This window comes from Bos grunniens, chromosome 29 (assembly GCF_055505025.1).
Source record: "Bos grunniens cultivar Pamir isolate PY7600 chromosome 29, Bosgru_T2T1.0, whole genome shotgun sequence".
Lineage (NCBI taxonomy): Eukaryota > Metazoa > Chordata > Mammalia > Artiodactyla > Bovidae > Bos > Bos grunniens.
In genome coordinates this window covers 3,195,425-3,215,938 of record NC_141193.1, presented here as the reverse complement: position 1 = coordinate 3,215,938, position 20,514 = coordinate 3,195,425, and the positions used below count along the sequence as shown (strand labels likewise).

Here is a 20,514-nt window from a genome sequence, read left to right as displayed (position 1 = left end):
CCAGGGGTCAGTGTTTTCTGGGTCATCATTAAGACCTCACCGACCCCTTTCAAAGTTAGAAGAGAAAGTATCCTGAGAAGCTGCTGAGTTAAAGGGCACTGCTGGGGACCTCCCTGGTGGACCAGTGGCTGAGACTGCACTCCCAGTGCAGGGGGCCCAGGTTCGATCCCTGGTCAGGGAACTAGATCCCACATGGCCCAGCTAAGAGTTAGCAAGCCGCAACTCAAGATCTTGTGTGCTGCAAACTGAAAAACGGATCTGGCATGCCACGACTAAGACACGGTGCAGTTAAATAAACGAATGAATGAATCTTTAAAAAGGTTATTGCTGGCCTGGGAGCTGGGCTAACGTCGAACCATCTCCCGAGTCCCTGGCAGGCTGAAGCTGCTGCCTGTCTGGTGGGCAAGCCTCTTTGCACAGATACACACTCTCAACTACACCAATTAATTTTCCAAAGTGGAAATCATCCTCCTAACAGTTTCAAAAGAGAATGAAAAACATCACCCGTTTTCAAGCCGGCAGAAACCCTGGTGATTCAAAATTACCATAACAAATATTACTCTTTTAGAAAACTCTGGAAGAGTCTCTATATGCGATATTTATTACCTGCTTCCATAAGGTCCCTCAAAACTTCTTAGAATTACCATAATCTCTGTGACAGTGTAGTTTCCATTGGAAATGGCTTTTTCCAACTGAAATTGTGATGTTCTTGGAAGAAAAGACAACGTTTTGGAGACATCTGGTTCTAGACAAAAGTGTTGGCTCTGCTTTGGAGACAGAGACTTCAGCCACAAAAGCAAAGTCCCTTTCAGGAAACAAAATCATTGTCTCTGACAGAAGCTATGGAAAACACTAGTTTCCAAGTGCACCAGTTTTTAACTTGAACCTCGGAACCCCTTCACACAGCGGGGCATCACCTTAGCCACCCAGGAGCAGGATGAAGAAGGGGCCACAAACCCAATTAGCAGCAGAAACAACGAGGCTCTGATAGGTCTCACGCCTCTGCTGTACTAGCCAGGGGGCCCCGGGTGCAGAGCAGCCGGCCAGAGAGCAGGGCTCACCCGCGTCACCAACTTCCTGCCAGTTTCCAGGAAGTCAGCTCCATCTTCCACTTCTCCCAGCCGGGCTGCCGGGCCACCGAGCCCCAGGGTGTGAGCAGGCCTCCGCTCACAGGTGTGGGGTCTTCTGTTAGTACAGAGGTAACCAGGCCCTCAAAGACCCCACCTGGGCTCCACCACCCGGGGTGGGTGGGGCGTCTCCTAACCAGCCCCCTGCTGTGGCTCTTGCCTCCTTACGAGCTGTCCTGGCAGTTGGCATAGAAACAGAATAACTTAGGCCACACAGCACGCCACCTCACCCCATCAGGATGGCTGTTATATAAGCAAAACCACAAGTGTCGGCGGGGATGTGGAGAAACGACCCTCGTGCACCGTCAGTGGGGACACAAAACAGAGCGGCGGCTGTGGACAACAGCACGGAGGGGTCTCAGAAGTTAAACATACGATCACCACGTGACCCTGCAACCCCACTTCCGGATATTTACCCCAAAGAAGAGAAGCAGGGACTTCAAGAACGCTTGCATACCTGTGTTCATAGCAGCATTACCAAGAGGTAGCCAAGGGGTAGAGGCAAGCCAAGTGTCCACGATGGACGGTGGAGAAATGAAATGAGGTCCCTCTCGACATGGGTTACTGCCGCTGGTCAGTCATGTCCACTCTGCAACCCCACGGACCGCAGCTCGCCAGGCTTCCCCATCCTTCACCATCTCCTGGATTTTCTCAAACTCTTGTCCATTGATTCGGTGATGGCATCCAACCATCTCGTTCTCTGTCATCCCCTTCTCCTCCTGCCTTCAATCTTTCCCAGCATCAGGGTCTTTTCCAATAAGTCGGCTCTTCGCATCAGGTGGCCAAAGTAGTGGAGCTTCAGCTTCAGCATCAGTCCTTCCAATGAATATTCAGGGTTGATTTCCTTTAGGATTGATTGGTTTGACCTCCTTGCAGTCCAAGGGACTCTCAAGAGTCTTCTCCAACACCACAGTTTAAAAGCATCAATTCTTCAGCGCTCAGCTTTCTTTATAGTCCAACTCTCACATCCATACATGACTACTGGAAAAACCATAGCTTTGACTAGACGGACCTTTGTTGGTAAAGTAATGTGTCTGCTTTTTAATATGCTGCCTAGGTTTGTCATAGCTTTTCTTCCAAGGAGCAAGCGTCTTCTAATTTCATGGCTCCCGTCACCATCGACAGTGATTTCGGAGCCCAAGAAACAGTACTCAGCCTTACAAAGGAAGGACGTTCTGACACACAGCATGACGTGGGTGAACCTTGGGGACATGATGCGAAGTTAAATAAGACAGACACGAGAGGGCAGATCCTGTAGGATTCCACTCATGTGAGCTCCCCAGGGGGCATTAGATTCATAGAGAGAGACGGTGGAAGGTGGGTGCCTGGGGCTGGGGAGTGACTGCGTCACGGGACAGAGCTTGTTTCTAAAGATGAAGAGGCTGTGGAGCTGGGTGATGGGGGTGACTGCCCAGCAACGTACATGTACTGAACGCCTCTGAACTGTGTGCTCAGAGACGGTGACGGTAGTAATTTCTACATTATGTATATTTTACCACAACTGAAAAGAATCTGAATTTCTAAATTCCCTTGAAAAGTGGGACGACCTAGCAACACCGGATGCGTTTTACCATAATTTTCAAAAAGCAGGCATAACAAAACAACAAAAAAATGCAACATATGAAAACCAGGCGTTCACTCCCTACTGCAAATCCCGAGCCCGCCCGCAGCATTCAGCACCGCAGGGCACACGCCCCGCATCGCGCCAGCACCCCCTCCCCCGCTCACCCCCCCACCGCCCTGCACAGCCGGCATCTTCGCAACAGGGACCTCCAAACACACTGCCCCCATTGGCCTTCTTGCTTCTGAGCTGCGACTCGGGCTTCAGATGCTGGAGAACATGCTCCTCCCCAGGGAAGCCTGCTGAGACCCCAGACCAAGGGACTTGCAAACATCCCCGTCCCCAGCAGGTCTATAGCCACTGTGATGACATGTTTCCTCAAAGACAACACCCCTCGGACCGCACGATGCTCATCGTTTTATGTGCTCAACGACAGGAAAGAGGCTAAATTGAAGAGCACGGACGGTGATGATTTAATGGGAGAAGGGGCCCCTCAGCGCGGAGGACACCCAGCGCGTGACTCAGAAGGCAGCACGTTACCAAGGAGACGAGCCGCTCCGACTCACCCAAGGCCAGTCACACTGACAGCTGCACTTACCTTCTAGACTCTTCCTGTCCTGAGCTGCCTGCGTCTTGCTGGGACCAGGTCTATAAACCAAAGTGATGAAGCTGGATGTGGACCCTGTCAGCTGCCCTATTCCACTCAGCCCAGTGTTTACTAGCCCCATTTCACAGGTAGAAAAACTGAGTCCCACACTAGTAACTAGCCCTGATGACATGGCTAGCTGGGGGCAACAGTAAGAATCCCAGCCAAGCCTATGGGCTCAAAGGCACAGCTGAGCTGTTCAGAATCCATCTTAGCAGGTCACTCTGGGTCACGCCTATCTTCCCAACACCCCAAAATCTAAAGTGACAACTAATTCCACTTTGTCTGGGCCTGAGCTCGTCTCCAAACCCAGGATGCTAACTTATCTCTTATTCATTGGTTCAGTCAACAAGAACCCCTACTCTGTCCTGGGCCCTGAGCCGAGTCCTTGGCTTTAATTAAGAGATGAATAAAACACAGAATCTGCCCCAGAAGGTGACTTTCTAAGATGAGAAAACCAGCCGCAAGAAGGCAGCTTGATGATACTTTTATTTATTTTCCCTTTTAAAATTAATTTGTTTTTATTGAAGTATAGTTGATGTACAATATTACAAAAGTTTAAGATATACTCACATAGTGATTCACAATTTTAAAAGGTTGTATTTCATTTATAATTATCATAAAACGTTGGCTATATTCCCTTTGCTGGATAAGATATCCTTGTTTGAAAAGCTTATTTTATCTCGTTTTTTAATTTAACTTTATTTGTGGGGGAACATGGGCTTCCCAGGTGGCACCTGCCAACACAGGAGACACAAGAGATGCAGGTTTGATCTCTGGGTCAGGAAGATCCCCTGGAGGAGGGCATGGCAACCCACTCCAGTACTCTTGCTGGGAAATCCCATGGACAGAGCAGCCTGGTGGGCTACAGTCCATGGGGTCACAAAGAGCTGGACACGACTAAAGCGGCTGAGCACGTGGGCATGGTGACATGTGCTGTTGAGAACGCCATTTTTAATAGACATCATTCATCAATATAACAAAACTAATACCATATGCTTATGAAATAAACCATTTGCTGATAAAACATATATATATATATATATATGCGAGATTGTATCTTGTTCTAACATTTTTGTTTTTTTAATAATTGGGCATTTGCATTTTCCCCCAAATTCCAAGACACCTTTAAATCTGCAAGTTCTGAAAAGCAAAATGAATCTTTATACTGAGTTTCTTCTTTGTGATGCTAACAGGCACTGTAGTCTGGCCCTTCTCTTGTGAACCGTCCCTGATAAATCACAGGTTTGGAGGTCTCCGCCACAGACAGCTGGGGGCTGACGTGCAATAAGGAACCCCTACCCAGCGGCATTAGGCAAAACCTCATCTTGGGACTCACTCCTGGGTCCCCACGCTGAAGTGTCACACGAATCGAGATCAATTTGGCCTTATCAGTGTCACAGCTGGCTGAGTTTCCTCTCTTTCGAATAAACATCCTTCCATAAATGCCAGCTCTCTAGAGCTGACTCCCAAAACGTTAAAAACCATCAGGGGAAGAATCCTAGTGTGAAAACCAACCTGAGATTTTAAAAATGCCTTTCAAGCAACCGGCAAAAGGAGAGAGCCCCGCCTCCGTCTGTCTTGGCTATTTATCTGTTTTGTTGGTAATACCTTTGGTTTCTGATGACCATGTCAGTACCCAGACGGCATGACCAAAACCGTTCACCGCGGGGGCGCTGGTGCTGGCCGGGGGAGCCCTGGGGGGCTTGTGTCTTGTCCGCCTCCACCTCCCTGGGCCCAGCTGCTCACCCCCACCCCTGACAGCCCTCCCTAAATCAGAGGGTCCAGAGATGAAGAGCAAGTGAAAATCCCTGAATAACCCAAACGGCAGGTAAATTACATGGTGCCCACTGTCGGTCCCTGACATGATTCAGTCCACACTGCATTTCTTGGGAGAAACCTCCATCCGTGTAGGAACTCTCTCTTTAACATCCCTTTCTTTCCCCAGGATTTCTTGATCGGCATGACTTTTCCTGAAATGTCGCTGCAAGCTGCAGCTTTTAAACTGCTGGCATCTGCAGCATCAGACCGGCACTTCTGTCCAGCCCAAACCCCGCTTCTCCGCCTGGTGTTGGCACAGGACGTGCCGGCCCTGAACGAGCTAAGACGCTATGCAAAGGGACTCCGGGCTTTTAATAAAGCAATAGAATCAATATTGCTTACGTCTGGAAGGAACGCTAAAAACAACAAACACCAGATGCCCAGATGCTTTCAAAACCGAGAGGCGGTGGAAGACAGCATCCCTCGAGGAGAACCGGCGATGGAGTGCCCAGATATCTTACAGAAGTCCTGACGCCACATGGCCAAGCATCCAAAACCCCAGAGCAAACGCAGAGAGCTCCTCCGAGACCTGTCGCTTGGCTGTGCCAAGGACCCAGCGTGGTGCCCCCGGGCCTGAACGAGACCCTCGGCAGAGGAGCCCCGGATGGATGCAGGCGGCCGGGTCATCATCAGCCCCTGGGTGTCTCCCTGACCCTGAGCCTCTGGAGGAGCTGCACACGCCCTGGAGAAGAGCTTCCTGTGGTGACACGGGCTCGGGGCCGCCTCTGGGGGTGACGGGCCGACCTTCACGGGCTCGGGGCCACCTCTGGGGGTGACGGGCCAACCTTCACGGGCTCGGGGCCGCCTCTGGGGGTGACGGGCTGATCTTCAGCCTCGCCTGTTTCCTCCTCTGTGCACCTGGCTTTTACCTCTCATCCCAGGCGACCACACGCCCACCGAGTGCCCTCCGAGCCTGGCCCTGCGTGCGGCTCACTGGACGGCTGTGGGAAAGATGTGTGAGCCGAGAGGCAGGCGGGCACGAGGAGCAGAGACGGGACTCAGGGGAGGAACTCTGGGTCCACAGGCGCAGCCCTGTTCAACCCGGAGCTGCCTGCCCTTGACGAACACAAGCCCACGGTGGGGTTCAGCCAGAGAGGGAGCTTTTAGGGGAATCCCAGGAAAACCTGGGGCAGGACACCTGACCTCTTCACCTGCGTGTGTGTGCGGGAGTGTGTGCACACGCTCGTGTGTGTGTGTCCGTCTTACTCCTGATCCACACCATCTCTGGGCTGCCTTCCTCCACTCGGGGTGTCCCACTGCCCCCTCCCGCTGCTCCCCGAGGGTCAGGGTTGCCAGGGGGTCTTTAGGACCCTGCCCTTGCCCCCCTCATCCCAGTTTCCTAGGGGACAAAATCCAACCGGCCCCGAGTCAGCCAACCGTCTGTGGACTGGGAGAGGCAACAGCTGTGTGTGTGTGGGGAGGTGGGGGGACGAGTGAGACTGGAACCCCACAAGAATCCCAGGAGACCAGCGTCACAGGGGTTGAGAGCCCCAGGCACGCGTGTGACCCCCGTGCCTGGAAGGGACGGCCAGACTGGGCGACACCGAGCAGGGAGGGGCGCTCGGACGGTAAAGAATCCGCCTGCAACGCGGAGACCCGGGTTCAGGCCCTGCGTCGGGCAGATCCCCTGGAGAAGGCAGCGGCTGCCCACTCCAGCATTCTCGCCTGGAGAAGCCCATGGACAGAGGAGCCTGCTGGGCTCCAGGCCAGGGGGTCGTAAAGAGTCGGACTCTTACGACTCTTTAGTCGTAAAGAGCGACTAAAGCAGGAACACGGACGGCAGGCAGCCCTCGTGAATGTCATCGATCGAGCTAACGCTCTGGGATCCTACTGGAACAGAGGGCTCCCTCCCCCATGAGGAAGGGCAAGCCCCTCAAAACAGACACTCATGTTCACTCTGGGGGCAGGGGGTCAGCGTATCACACGGCTTAAAGGGCAGAGGCCACTGGAGCACCTGTAAAAGCCCAGGTAAGTCAGCTGGGTTCACTGACACTCAGCCAACCAACGGACACTTGCTGGCCAGTGGGGAGGTCAGCCAAGGACCCATGGGGACGAGACGAGGTCCTGCCCATGGGGAGGCAGATGGAGACCCCAGAGGCAGTGACGATGCCAGGGAGGAGGACCCTGGGGGCACCGCACCCCACTTCAGGGAAGGGCTGGAGCCTCCCTGGGGGAAAACGTGGGCACATGAGCCGGGGGGGCGGGCAGTGGGGGATGGAGGGGAGCTCCAGGCAGCGGGGACAGCAGCTTCAAAGTCCCAGAGGTCAGGGTCACCAGGGAGGAGAGGGGAGGTGAAGGACCCGGTCCATGAGCCTCTGGAGAGGCCAACACGGGGCAGGGAGGTGGGGGCGGTAGAAGGAGGCGGAGGTACAAGCAGGACAGAGGCTGGTGGAGGGTGGTGGTGGGGGTGGGGAGAGGCTGGTGGAATCTGGGAGTCACACTAAGGCTCAGGGCTGCGGGTCCAAGAGCCCGGACAGAAGGAGGGAGGGGTCAGGAGGGGTCTCCAGGGACGGCAGGCACTCTGAGGGTCCCAGGGTGGTTTTCTGTGTCCTAAACGCGACCAAGGCCCCAGGCAGCTCCTCGGCGCTTCCCATCCCTGGCTGCAGGCTTCCCCGGAAATGCCTCAAGGGCGGCTGCGCTGCCTGCTCACCTCGGGGGGCCTCCTCGGTACCTGGCGCTCCATCCATGCCTCAAGGCCTCTGGGTGTCGGTCACTCTGACCTCCCTGCTCCACCCGGACCTACAGAACCGCTCATGTCTCTGTTCTGACCCACTCCAGGTCCAGGAAGACATTTCCAAGGTGGGGACCCTCTGCCCTCGTCCACCAAGAAACCCTCTACTCCGCTTGGTACTCTGTCCCTCTTGTATGGACAGAATAACGCACCACCCCCACCGCCAGATACCAGGTCAGAATTCCAGGAACCTGTGTGACCTCACATGGCAAAAACGGGGTCTGCAGGTGTGTGACCTCACACCGCAAAATGGGGGTCTGTGGGGATGACAAAGTTGAGGATGCTGAGATGCCGACATAGGATGATCCGAATGGGCCCTTGAGGTCATCGCAGGTGTCCTTCTAAGACAGAGGCAGAGGGGAATTTGAGTACAGTCGAGGAGAAGGTGGAGGCCAGAGGGACGTGGCCACAAGACCAGGAACACCTGGAGACCTCGGGAGCTGAAGAGGCAGGAAAGGCCCTCCCCCGGAGCTCTGGGAGGGAGCGTGGCCCTGCTAACACCTTGATTTCAAAGTTCTGGCCTCCAGCTGTGAGAAGACGCCCCATGCTGTTCCTAATCACCCAGCGGGTGGCAATGAGGATCAGCCCAGGAGCTCTCCCGTCTCTGCCCTGCTCCTGCTTTCCTCCTTCCTCTCTGACGATCCCCAAAAGCGACTCGACTGTGTACAAACACTAACTTTCTCCCCCAAACGGAAAGCTCAGACGCCCTAAGCCGTTCTCAGAGGAGGTGAAGACTGGTTCTTAGAAGTGCAAAGATATCTTCCTCTTTTCATGCATAAAGTGCAGCCATAGGGACAGCACCTGAGAAGATTCACAGAACATCCGCGGTGTAGACACGTCATGGGGGGGAGCGGCGAGCAGCGATCAGGAAAGAAAGGGGAGAAACATCGACTTAGATGAACAAGCGCAAGCGGGGGTCCCAGGGCCCCTCGCTCGTGAGCCCGCCTGCAAGTGCACCCCTGGGAGCAACAGTCATGGTGAGGCTGCGTTCATTCTGGGGGGAGACCAAGATGTTTCTAAATTATTTATTTACTGACCATGCTGTACAGCTTGTAAGATCTTAGTTCCCGAACAATGGGTTGAATCTGGATCTCTGGAAGTGAGCGCACAGAACCCTAACCACTGGACTGACATGGAATTCCCATCTTTCTTGTTTTGGTTTTTTAGATGTTTATTTGTTTGTTTACTTGTCTGTGCCACAATGGCGTGTGGGATCTTAGCAACGCCACCGGGGATCAAACCCACGCCCCCTGCAGAGGAAGTGCAGAGCCTTGACCACTGGACCACCAGCGAAATCCAAGGCCAAGGTTAACAGGGGGTCATCAGGGGGTCGTCAGCTTTTGAACTGTGGTGCTGGAGAAGACTCTTGAGAGTCCCTTGGACTGCAAGGAGATCCAACCAGTCCATCCTAAAGGAGATCAGTCCTGAATATTCATTAGAAGGACTGATGCTCAAGCTGAAACTCCAATACTTTGGCCACCTGATTCGAAAAGCCGACTCATTTGAAAAGATCCTGATGCTGGGAAAGATTGAGGGTGGGAGGAGAAGGGGATGACAGAAGATGAGATGGTTGGATGGCATCACCGACTCAATGGACATGAGTTTGGGTAGACTCTGGGAGCTGGTGATGGACAGGGAGGCGTGGCATGCTGCAGTCCATGGGGTCGCAGAGAGTTGGACACGACTGAGTGACGGAACTGAACTCAACTGAACATCGGCTTGAATCCCAGTAGGTAGATGGGGTGATTAGAAGTGAGATGTAAATGGGGAGATTGAGAGCCCCAAATGTCACTTCTGCCTTTACCAGCCGATCTGTAAAAGGAGTTCACAGTATTTAAACCCGCAGGATATCTGAGGACGACACTCCCCCAGCAAAGGCTCCCGCGTGGCCGGCAGTGGACGCTCAGTAAACACCGGCCTCTCCATCCTCCTCCCTCTCTCTAGAGAGCTGCCGGGCGCTTCCTGATGGACTGCGTAGTCTTCTAGCCTGACACACACGTGTGTGCAGTCTGCTCCCAGAATTATGTCCGCAGAGAGACAGCAAGGTGCTGTTCAAATACTGGGAGACCACAGGTAGCGGAAGTATCACAGCAAACTGAGAAATATTATAGCCTTAATACAGCCTTGGCCCAAAACATCTCCCCATCTTGCTGTTTGGGTTTAAGGACTGTGACCTCCCCACGCAAATCCCTGAGCTGAGGCTCTAAGCCCCAGCGGGGTGTGTTTGGGGGTGGGGCGTTGGGAGGCAACGAGGGCTGGAGGGGCCCCGATGGGGTCAGTGCCCTTGTAAGAGGGGACCCCAGGGCCCTCTGCAGGTCATAGTGAGAAGGCGGCCATCTGAACGCCAGGAAGAGCGCCCTCAGCAGGCGCTGGCGGGGGCGAGCATCTTGGTCTGGGATGTGCAGCCTCCAGAGCCAACAGAGACAGATGTTGTTCTTCAAGTCGCCCCATCTGTGATCTTCTGTTACGGTGGCTGAACTGACTGATACAGGGTCGTTCCTACTTCGAACTGATGAACGATCTGAGGACTGACTTTCAGGATAGATATCTCTTTAGGACAGAAATAGTAAACATCAATCATGAGCACCCCGGCTCCCCAACCTGCACTCCTGGACCGAGCTGTGCCAAGACAACACTGCCACTTAGTGGCCAGTGTGAGGAATTACAAGGATTACACCACAGGGGCTTCCAGTCACGTCCGAATGTGAGAGCTGGCCCAAAAAGAAGGCTGAGTGCTGAAGAATTGATGCTTTTGAATTATGGTACTGGAGAAGACTCTTGAAAGTCCCTTGGACAGAAAGGAGATTGAACCAGTCGATCTTAAAGGAAATCAACCCTGAATATTCATTGGAAGGACTGATGCTGAAGCTCCAATACTTTGGCCACCTGATGCAAACAGCTGACTCATGTCCCAGCTGATGCTGGGAAAGATTGAAGGCAGCAGAAGAGGGTAACAGAGGATGAGATGGTTGGATGACATCACGGACGCAACGGACATGAACTTGGGCAAACTCCAGGAGACAGTGAGGACAAAGAAGCCTGGTGTGCTGCAGTCCACGGGGTCACAAAAGAGTCTGATACTACTTGGCGACGGAATAACAACAACAAAGACGAATCACAGCTCATTTCATCTCCAGTTAGGTTGTTCCTGGTGTGGTGCTGGGCACTCGGACTTGAAAGCTCGAAGAGACGGGCTTTACAGTGTAGCTGGGCGGCTGATGCCAAAACCGTCCACGCTGATACAACATGTGACAAATGTGTATCAAGTAACAGCGGAAGCAAAAGGAAAGCAGCCCGGGGGTGGAGGGGGGACTGCCCGAGGCTGCAGGGAGACGGCTTGCAGATGAAGAGCTCTGGTTCTGAAGGGTGAATAGGAGTTCACTGGGCAGAGGGGAGCTCATGGGAAGGGGGAAGGGGGAGGGGGAAAGACTGTCTTTCAAAAATGAAATCAATGCTTTGCTTTTATCAACGCCACACAGCTAGATGGGCGGTATGAAAAGTCAGACCCTTCTGCATGGCTGTTCACACCCCCACCACCTGCGCTCCACCCGCACCCCACCACCTGCGCTCCATCCGGGCCCCGCCACCTGTGCTCCATCCGCGCCTGCCACCTGCGCTCCACCTGCGCTCCATCCGCGCCCCGCCACCTGCGCTCCATCCGCGCCCCGCCACCTGCGCTCCACCCGCACCCCGCCACCTGCGCTCCATCCACGCCCCCCAACCTGCGCTCCATCCACGCGCCCCCCAACCTGCGCTCCATCCACGCGCCCCCCAACCTGCACTCCATCTGCGCACCCACCACCTGCGCTCCATCTGCGCACCCACCACCTGCGCTCCATCCGCGCCCCGCCACCTGCGCTCCATCTGCGCCCCGCCACCTGCGCTCCACCCGCGCCCCGCCACCTGCGCTCCATCCACGCCCCCCAACCTGCGCTCCCTCCACGCGCCCCCCAACCTGCGCTCCATCCGCGCACCCACCACCTGCGCTCCATCCGCGCCCCCCGACCTGCGCTCCATCCGCGCCCCGCCACCTGCGCTCCACCCGCACCCCGCCACCTGCGCTCCATCCGCGCACCCACCACCTGCGCTCCATCCGCGCACCCACCACCTGCGCTCCATCTGCACCCCTCCACCTGCACACCATGCCGCCTCCACACCCACATCTGCTTGCGTTCTCACTCCTCTGCGTCCCAGTTCTCTTTCTTTTTTGGCAGCGCCTCATGGTACGTGGGATCTTAGTTCCTCAACTATGGATCGAACCTGTGCCCCAGCAGTGGACCTCTGGAGTCTTAACCCCTGGACCCCCTGCTTCTAACCAGCACATTCCTGGTGCTCTGCCATGATTTCTTTCCATTTAAATATTAGTTATCGATGTCCTGCCAGGAAAGAGAGGGCTCAGCTCCTCCGTCACACAACCCAACACAGGCGGGTCCCGGCTTTGCCTAATCATTACACCATGCTTACGTGAGGATGGCTAAATCTATCTTCCCCACAGTCGGGAGCGCCAGCCAACTATGAGTCTCCCTCCCTGGAGGGAGTAAGAGCAGCATTTAAAAATCTGCTTTTCTATTGACCTATAGTCGATGGGTCACCAGGTTCTGACAACAGCCTCCTCTCTGGGTGCAAACACTTCAGCCGTCTCTCTGCCACCTTCGTTTCCAGGTGACGTGCGCCCTGGAGAATGAAATTCACAGTCCCTGAGCTTCCAGGATGTCACAGAAATGCCTGACCCCGGACCTCTATAAAATTGCTTTTTTCCTTCTTGAAACTTAGGAACCATAGTTTTATTTTTCTTCCCGAAGTTCTGAGCTCTCATGAGCCCTGTCCTTGCTGTTGACAACTGCTCACATTTGACCTGTAAACGCAGGGGCCTTTCCAGCGGGGGATCTCGTTTCCTCCTGTTTGGCAGCACTGTCTTGAATGATATCTTTGCTGACTTCTGCCCTCTCAGAGATTCCATTATTCAGGTGTTAAACCTGCTCACAGCTCCTCAATTACCTGAACCCCAACCTTCTGTCCATCTCCTCGGCGATTCTGAGCTCATGGCTTTCCTGCCATCATGACTCTTCATGGGCCCCCTGAACCCCCACTTCACCATGCTCTAGCCTCTCTTATCACACCGTGGATACGGGGTGTATGTCCTGAAGTCCCCTCCTGTTCTCTCAATTCCCCAGTTTCTTTCTAGAGCCTTTATTTGTGCCTGTTTGGTGTCTGCCTTTCCCGATGGCGGTTTTCCCTTAACGACTGGTGATGCTGGGCTGTCTGTTCTGTTTCCATTTTCAGCTTGAAGCGTCTGCACACAGGACGGAAACTCTGGATGTGGTGAGTTGGTCCTACAGTGGGAGGACACGCCCCGGGGGGGCCTCGTAAAACACAGGTGGTTGGGGGAGGGGTTCTAGTCACGGAGGTGACAGCGGGTGCAAAGGCCCGGGGGCAAGCATGTGTCTGGCTGCCTGAGGAGCAGCCGGAGGCTGGGTGTCTGGGGTAGAGGGAGTGAGCTGGGAGCTGTGACATCAGTGAGCAACATGCTCCCCTGGTGGCGCGAGCAGGAAAGAACCCGCCTGCCAGTGTAGGTAGACGTAGGAGACGTGGGTTTGATCTGTGGGTTGGGAAGATCCCCCCGGAGGAGGGCATGGCAACCCACTCCAGTATTCTTGCCTGGAGAATTTCACAGACAGGGGAGCCTGGTGGGATACAGTTCCTAGGGTCACACAGAGTCAGGCACGACTGAAGCAACTTAGCACACTCCAGGTCAGCAAGGACCCCACGAGCCGGGACTACAGGCCTAGCAGGTTCAACCGAAACACCATGTCCAGTCTCACCTGCATCTCCAACACTCAGGGTCTCCAGGGTGCTGACCTGAGGTCTGGTGGCAGGCAGGGTGGCCTCCCCAACACTCTTCACCTCTTTTCTCTCCCCTTCCTGGAGCTGAGGACTGGTGACTGCCTCTCCTTCGTTCTTACATAACAGGGTCAGGCACCCACGTGCATCCTGACCTTCACACGCTCCCTGGTGACTGAGGGTCCTTTTCTCAGCTCGTGAAGAGCAGCATCTGCAAACCAAGCCCCTGGCCCAGCCCAGCCCTGCCCACGTGCCTGGGTCGGAGGTCTCAAGGCCCGCTGCACAGTGCTCTGTTTAGGGGGACAGCCTGCACCGTAACTTTAAACCTGTGGAACCTGGGTTTGCGGTGCAAGGGTTCCAGGGAAGAGCTCCGAGGACTCGACCTCCCCTACCCAGACCAGGCGTCCACCCGGGGCTCCCTGGAGCCCTCAGTCCCCGGGTCTGATGACTCTGACCTCAAGCCAGCTCCTTCCCAGCCTTGGGCTCCACTTCATCACCCCTCCTTCACTGTTGCAAATCAACCAGTTAACGAGGAGAATCTCCTGACCCCAAGCTGGATCAGTTCACGGGGCACCCCTTCCTCATGCCACGTAAGGGGCAAACGTCAGCCCTGCTTTTCACATGGGATCACGTGTGTGCGTACATGTTAGTCGCTTGGCCGTCCCCAACTCTTTGCTATCCCATGGATGACAGCCCGCCAGGCTCCTCTGTCCCTGGGATTCTCCAGGCAAGAATACTGGAGCGGGTTGCCATTTCCTCCTCCAGAGGGGATCTCCCTGACCCAGGGATCGAACCCAGGTCTCCTGCATTGCAGGCAGATTCTTTACCAGCTGAGCCACTGGGATCACAACAGGCGGTGGGACGGGACGGGCTGATGTCCGTTTGTTTCCTTCTGTCCTGGGGGACCCGCACGTCTCGCTCAGAGTAAAACCCAGAGTCGTCTCCCAGTCATGGGGGCCTCCCTGGTCTCCACTCACCCAGCGCCCCCGCTGGCTGATCCGCTCTGCTCCTCACAATGGCCAGGCGTGCGCTGATGCCAGGGCCTTTGGGTGTGCCAGTTCTCACCCGTTCTCGCCCGCAGGCATCTGCATGGCCCCCTGCCTCCTCCCTCCTTCCATCCTGGCCTCCACTCAAACGTCAGAGGTCCTGCAAGGCTCCCGTCACTAAAGACACTGGCTCCTGCAGCTCCACCCCCTCTCTCTACCCACTCACTCACCGTGCCTTCTCTCTCTTCAACTAGTTTAGCAACCCTGACGCAGTATGCGTATATCCGTTTAACTGTTAATCATTAGTCTGACGAACACATACTCCACGAGAGCAGGGGCGTCCTTGTTCACTGATGTGTCTCGGGGCACCTAGACGAGAGCGTGGCTCTTCCTGGGAACTCGGTGTGTGCTGTCTGGAATAATGAACTTGAAACCTGATCCTTCTCCATCACAGATAAGCACGGTCCATCAGCCCCAAACTTGGGTCTCCCGGGTTTCTGCGCCCTGATCCAGAGACACAACGTCCTCTTCCCTGTTTCTATGGGAACTCAGAGTCTGAATCCCAAATAAGAAGAACTTTTCAAAGAAACGACTTAAAAATGAATGGCTTCCCTGACCACATGCCCTAAGCAGGGATCCGGGGAAGTGCTCAGAGGGCCAGGCCGTGAAGCGGAAGAGGTGGGCGGGGGCGGGCAGTCAGGAGTGGTGGGGACTGGGCCAGGGGGGCAACTGCAGAGCTTCCCAAAGAGGCAGAGCTCCCCATGCCAGCCAAACGCCAACACACACGATAACTGCCTGGGAGTGCCCACTTTTCCCAGTTATTCGAGGGTAGCTGGAAATTGGAATTTTATAAGAAATTGGAGGATATTTAAATATTGGCAAAGAATCTAGCTTTTAAAAAGTCTGGGCAGGCAGTCCAGGGGTTAAGACTTTGTACTTCCAACGAGGCATGGGTTCGATCTTTGGTCAGAGAACTAAGATCCCATATGCCACGTGACCTGGCCAAAAACAAAACAGAAAACTTAGATAAAGATGCAAAACTACGGGCAGGCCACAATCTAAGTCTCTGGGTTAAGATCCACCCCCCGGATTGCAGACTGTGACCTATCCCACCAACAGCTGGGTACCCAGCCCTGTGGAAGGTCAGTAGATCACCAGCCGTGAGGCGGGCACCCATGATGCCGGCTCCTGCCCCACCGAGCTGCTTCTAAACACCCCAGAGACACACACGCAATGGAGAGAAGAGAATCCGGTCGGACTGAAAAACGCAGTTTTCTGTCGTCACTCGCGGAAAGGGCTCAGATGAAACCTGGCATTTCATCACTCATCCTGCGAGGGTTTAACCACTGCTTCTCATGGAGTGCAGGTGGAGGGGGCTTCAAAGTGGAGAGGCTGAGAAGGTGGCCGTCTGCAAGCCCAGAAGAGGGGCCCTCGCCAGGAACCGCGGGGCCGGCACCTTGACTTTGGCCTCCCCCACTCCGGCCCTGCTGTCTGAGCTGCCCCATCTGTGGGACCTGTCCCAGCAGCCCAGACGGACACACCATGGGCAGCACAAAGGCCGTGATCACGCAGCTGTGGGGTCCCGCTCCCACACGGTGGTGTCCCCAGTAGCTCTCCTTGGTGGCAAGGAGCAGAGATGCGCCCGAGCTGGTGACAGTCTTCACAGAGGGCAGAGGGGAAACCATGGGAACCGAGGCAGGAGCCTGGCTCAGGGCCGGGCGGCAGGGCGCAGGGCTGAGTGCTTCAGGGTGTGGGCAGCGGGAACCGGTGAGCTGGCCACTGGCCCGCCACCGGCGAGCTCTCGTGGCAGCCCCCCGCAGGGACTGGAGCAGAGGACCACACACTGTGGGCTCCGAGCAGCAGAGCCTCACCCCGTTCTGGAAGCCACAGTCCAAAGTCAGGCTCGCAGGGCCCAACCCGGGCTGTGGGCAGGGCTGGCTCCCTCCGCAGGCTCCTGGCCAGGGTCCTCCCTGCCTCTTCCGGCTTCTAGGGGCTGCAGGAGCTCGGGGCTCATGGCTGCATCCCCTGTCTTTTCCTCATCTTCATGGGGCCCCTTCCCCTGTGCTCACCCCCATAGAAGGACCCTAGAGATGACGCTGAGCCCTCCCAGATAATCCAGACTAACCGCCACCTCAAGATCCTTAGCCGCTTGGTAAAGTCCCTGCTGTACGAGGTCACAGCCGCAGGTTCCAGAGGTCAGGACCCACCTCTCCTGGGGCCTTTATTTAGCCCAGCACAGGCCCCCTGCCCTGCGGGGTGGGGCCCTTGCAGCATCTGCCATGCACCTCCCTGGGGGTGCCCCGGGCCCAGAACCGTCACAGTCACCCACGCCCTGGGCCCTGGCTCCTGCCCCATTCCCCGGAGAGCAGGGCCCGCTCCCCAGCAGTGGCTGTGTCTCGGCTCGAGTCTGACATGTGGTCCCCTCACACCAGGGTCCTCGGCCACCCCACTCGGCCCTGCTTTCCCATCTTGTCACCTGCCATGATATGCCCCCCTCACTTGGAGGCAGCCGTGCCCACGTGGGGCTGGTCCCTGCCCTCTCACCATGCTCCCTGCTGCTCCCCAGCCCTCTGCCTGCCAGACCCAGGGCATCCCCAAGGCTCAGGGGCACTGGTCCCGGTGAGCTGAAGGTCAAGCTGGGATCGCTCTTTGGGTCCATGCTGGGTGGTGGGCAGGGGTCATGTGGGTTGTGGTCCTTCTGAGCTGGGGATGGGGAGGAGGAGGACCCGTGACCACCTCCAAGGATGAGGGAAGGAGCCACCGTGTGCCCGGGGGGATGAGGCTGTACGGACGCCATCGGAATTGAATTTACAGGCATGGCCGCAGACTCTGAACCCTCAACCAGATAAGCTCCTCCAGAGGGCCTGTGTGTGTGCATGTGTGTGTCTATGTGGTGTGTGTCTATGTGTGTGTCGGTGTGCATGTGTGTGTCTGTGTGTGCACATGTGCATCTGTGTGTCTGTGCGTGCACATGTGTGTTTATGTGTTTGTGTGTCTGTGTGTGTGCAGTGTGTCACTATCTATGTGTACCTCTCCATGTGTGTGCCTGTGTGTGTCCATGTGTCTGTGTGCACACGTGTGTGCAGTGTGTGCGTATCTATGTGTGCATGTCCATGTGTGTGCAGATGTGTGTCTACGTGTTGGTGTGTGCACACGTGTGTCTGTGTGTGCAGAGTGTGCGTATCTATGTGTGCATGTCCATGTGTGTGCAGTTATGTGCCTATGTGTTGGTGTGTGCACACGAGTATCTGTGTGTGCAGCGTGTGCGTATCTATGTGTGCATGTCCATGTGTGTGCAGATGTGTGTCTACGTGTTTGTGTGTGCACACGTGTGTCTGTGTGTGCAGTGTGTGCGTATCTATGTGTGCATGCCCATGTGTGTGCAGATGTGTGTCTGTGTTGGCGTGTGCATGTGTCTGTGTGCTGATGTGTGTCTGTGTGCACGTGTGTGTGTGCAGTCTCTGTATCTAAGCGTGCACGTCCGTGAGCGTGTGCGTGTCCGTGCATGTCTGCGTGTCCCTGTGCCTCTGACGTGGTTTTACGTCAGCCCTGGGCTTCCCCCAGGTCACCTCATCCCATTTGTGGGCAGAAGGCAGTCCCACAGAGCAGGGCTGGGACCCTGCCCACGACCTGCATCAGGGGAACGCAAGGTTGTGGGAGAGAACCCCTCCTTGCCCTTGCACTACAGTCCGTGTGGACTGCTACAAGACTCCACACCACCCAACAGTCCTACAGCTGAGTCACTAACAAGGAAAGAAGTGTGAACAGGCGCCCGGAGGAAACAGCATCCAAGTGCCTGCTGAGTGGATTTCATCAACTTCCCAGAAAAAATACAGCACCTGGAACCCAGATGCGGGAATGTCAGGCTGCCTTTGTCGCTGAGCCATCCCCCAACCCGGTGGCTCCAAGGTCACAGAGAAGGACAGGAGACTCGGTCACTCGCAAGGGGTCACCGCCCTGTCCAACATCGAATGTGACCTGGGAGAATGTCCATCCGTCTCCGGCTGTGTCCCGGGATGAGCGAGCCAAGTCAGAGCTGAAGGAGATCTCGTAGGTCTGAAGGACAAGAGCCAGGATCTGACACTTCAGGGGGGACCCAAGGTCATTCCCGTGAACCACGTGTCCCCCAAGAACCCACAGCACCACGGCCACGTCCTGGGCATCAGACAGCACATCACAGAAGGAAGGGCTCGAGGAGATGGATTTTAGTGTCGTCTGCCAGCACCAGGCTTGGCTCAGTGATTTACCGCCCGAGACCAGAGGCCGGGAACTCCCTCCTTCCTGGTGCCGGCCTTTCTCGTCCCGTCATATCCCGAGTGATGGTGGAAGAAGGACTCGGGGGCCAAGGCCGTGAGCAACCCTCACCATCCCCTTCGAGCTGTGGACCCCGGCGTCCACCCAACTCTCCATCTGAAGGGGACAATGGAGACCTGTGTCACGAGTGACGTGTGTTAAAGGCCGAGAGTCTGGCGGGGCCAAGAGCTCTGCTCCCTGCGCACGACCTTCACCAGCAAGACCCCCAGCAGGGCCTTCTGTATCCCCCACCCAACTCCTGCCTCTGATCCTTTCTCACAAGTCCCTCCCTGGAGGACAGCCTGACGTCCGATGTTTGAAATGACTCTCACTGCCTTGCCTCCCCTCCTGTTTTCTCCTCTCTCTCTGCTTCTTGGTATCGAGAGCAGCTGCAGAGGGCAGCCTGGGGGCCAACAGATCGGTGACGCGTGGGTGGGGGGAGCTGCTTCTCCAAACACACAGGGGCTGGAGGCCTGCCCTCCAGAACCACGGAGCCCCTACGGAATGGAGCCGCCGGCGGGCAGGAAGGGTTCAACTCCATCCTCCTGGGCCCAGCCAGGGCTCTCCAGGGAAGGACATAGAGGATGTGTACACACACACACTGATTTATTTTAAAGAACCAGCTCCTGAGATGGTGAGGCCTGGCAAGCGTGAGGTCTGGGGCGGGCCAGTGTTGGGAACCCAGGTGGGGTCTCTGTATTACAGTCTGGAGCAGAATTCCTTCTTCTCTGGGAAACCCCAGCTTTCACTCCCAATGCCTCCAGCTGATGGGAGAGGCCCACCCACATCACGGAGGCTCCACCTCCTCAACCGAGTCAACTGAGTGCTGATCTGAACCTACAGTAACATCACAGCACTGGAGCCTAATCCAGCAGACACCACAGCTGTCCCACCAGCTACGGCGGTCCCACCAGCCACCGTGTCCCTCTCCCCACTGCCCCACTGGCTGCACACTCTCTTCACTTAGACCTTCCACCTCCTTAGAATTCTTTCCATCCCATTTCCCTTTAGCTTCAGAACCAGGACATGCTTGCTTCCTTGGACTGAGTGATCCAGAAAGCAAAGGATTCCCTGTTGCTGTTCGCTCCACGCCAGGATGGAAGACCAGTCACGGGCCAGAGGACGTGCCTGCTTCTCCCCAAACCAGAGCCTGGGATGGCACTCAATGGCCTGGAGGCCACGGACACGGCCACTGACTGATTCAGGACGCCTAGGCGTCCATCCCCAAGTCCATGTCTCCCATAAACTGGGCATAAAAATCCCACCTCGTTGGGTTGTCGAACATTAAATGAAAATGTACAGAAGAGCATTTGTGAGCTTTGAGATTCTGTGCAACTGGGGAGAGTCATCTTCACTATGTTCAACACACTAGACTGCATCATCACCACCAGAACCACCAGAACCATCACCACCACCAGCACCACCAGCATCATCACCACCACCAGCACCATCATCACGAATGTTATGACTGAACTGCGTCTCCCACTGTGATGATATTTATAGACAGG

At 55.7% G+C, this 20,514-nt stretch overlaps 1 protein-coding gene and 1 long non-coding RNA gene across 10 annotated transcripts in view; one reads left to right on the top strand and one right to left on the bottom strand.

Annotated features, from left to right (window-relative positions):
- SHANK2 (SH3 and multiple ankyrin repeat domains 2) overlaps positions 1 to 20,514 on the bottom strand; it is a 566,663-nt gene that overhangs the window by 381,657 nt on the left and 164,492 nt on the right. The window lies entirely within an intron of this gene.
- Positions 6,989 to 11,934, top strand: LOC147341718 (uncharacterized). Its single transcript, XR_015157630.1, has 3 exons — positions 6,989 to 7,123; positions 7,934 to 8,060; positions 11,366 to 11,934. It is a non-coding gene; the product is annotated as an uncharacterized LOC147341718 (long non-coding RNA).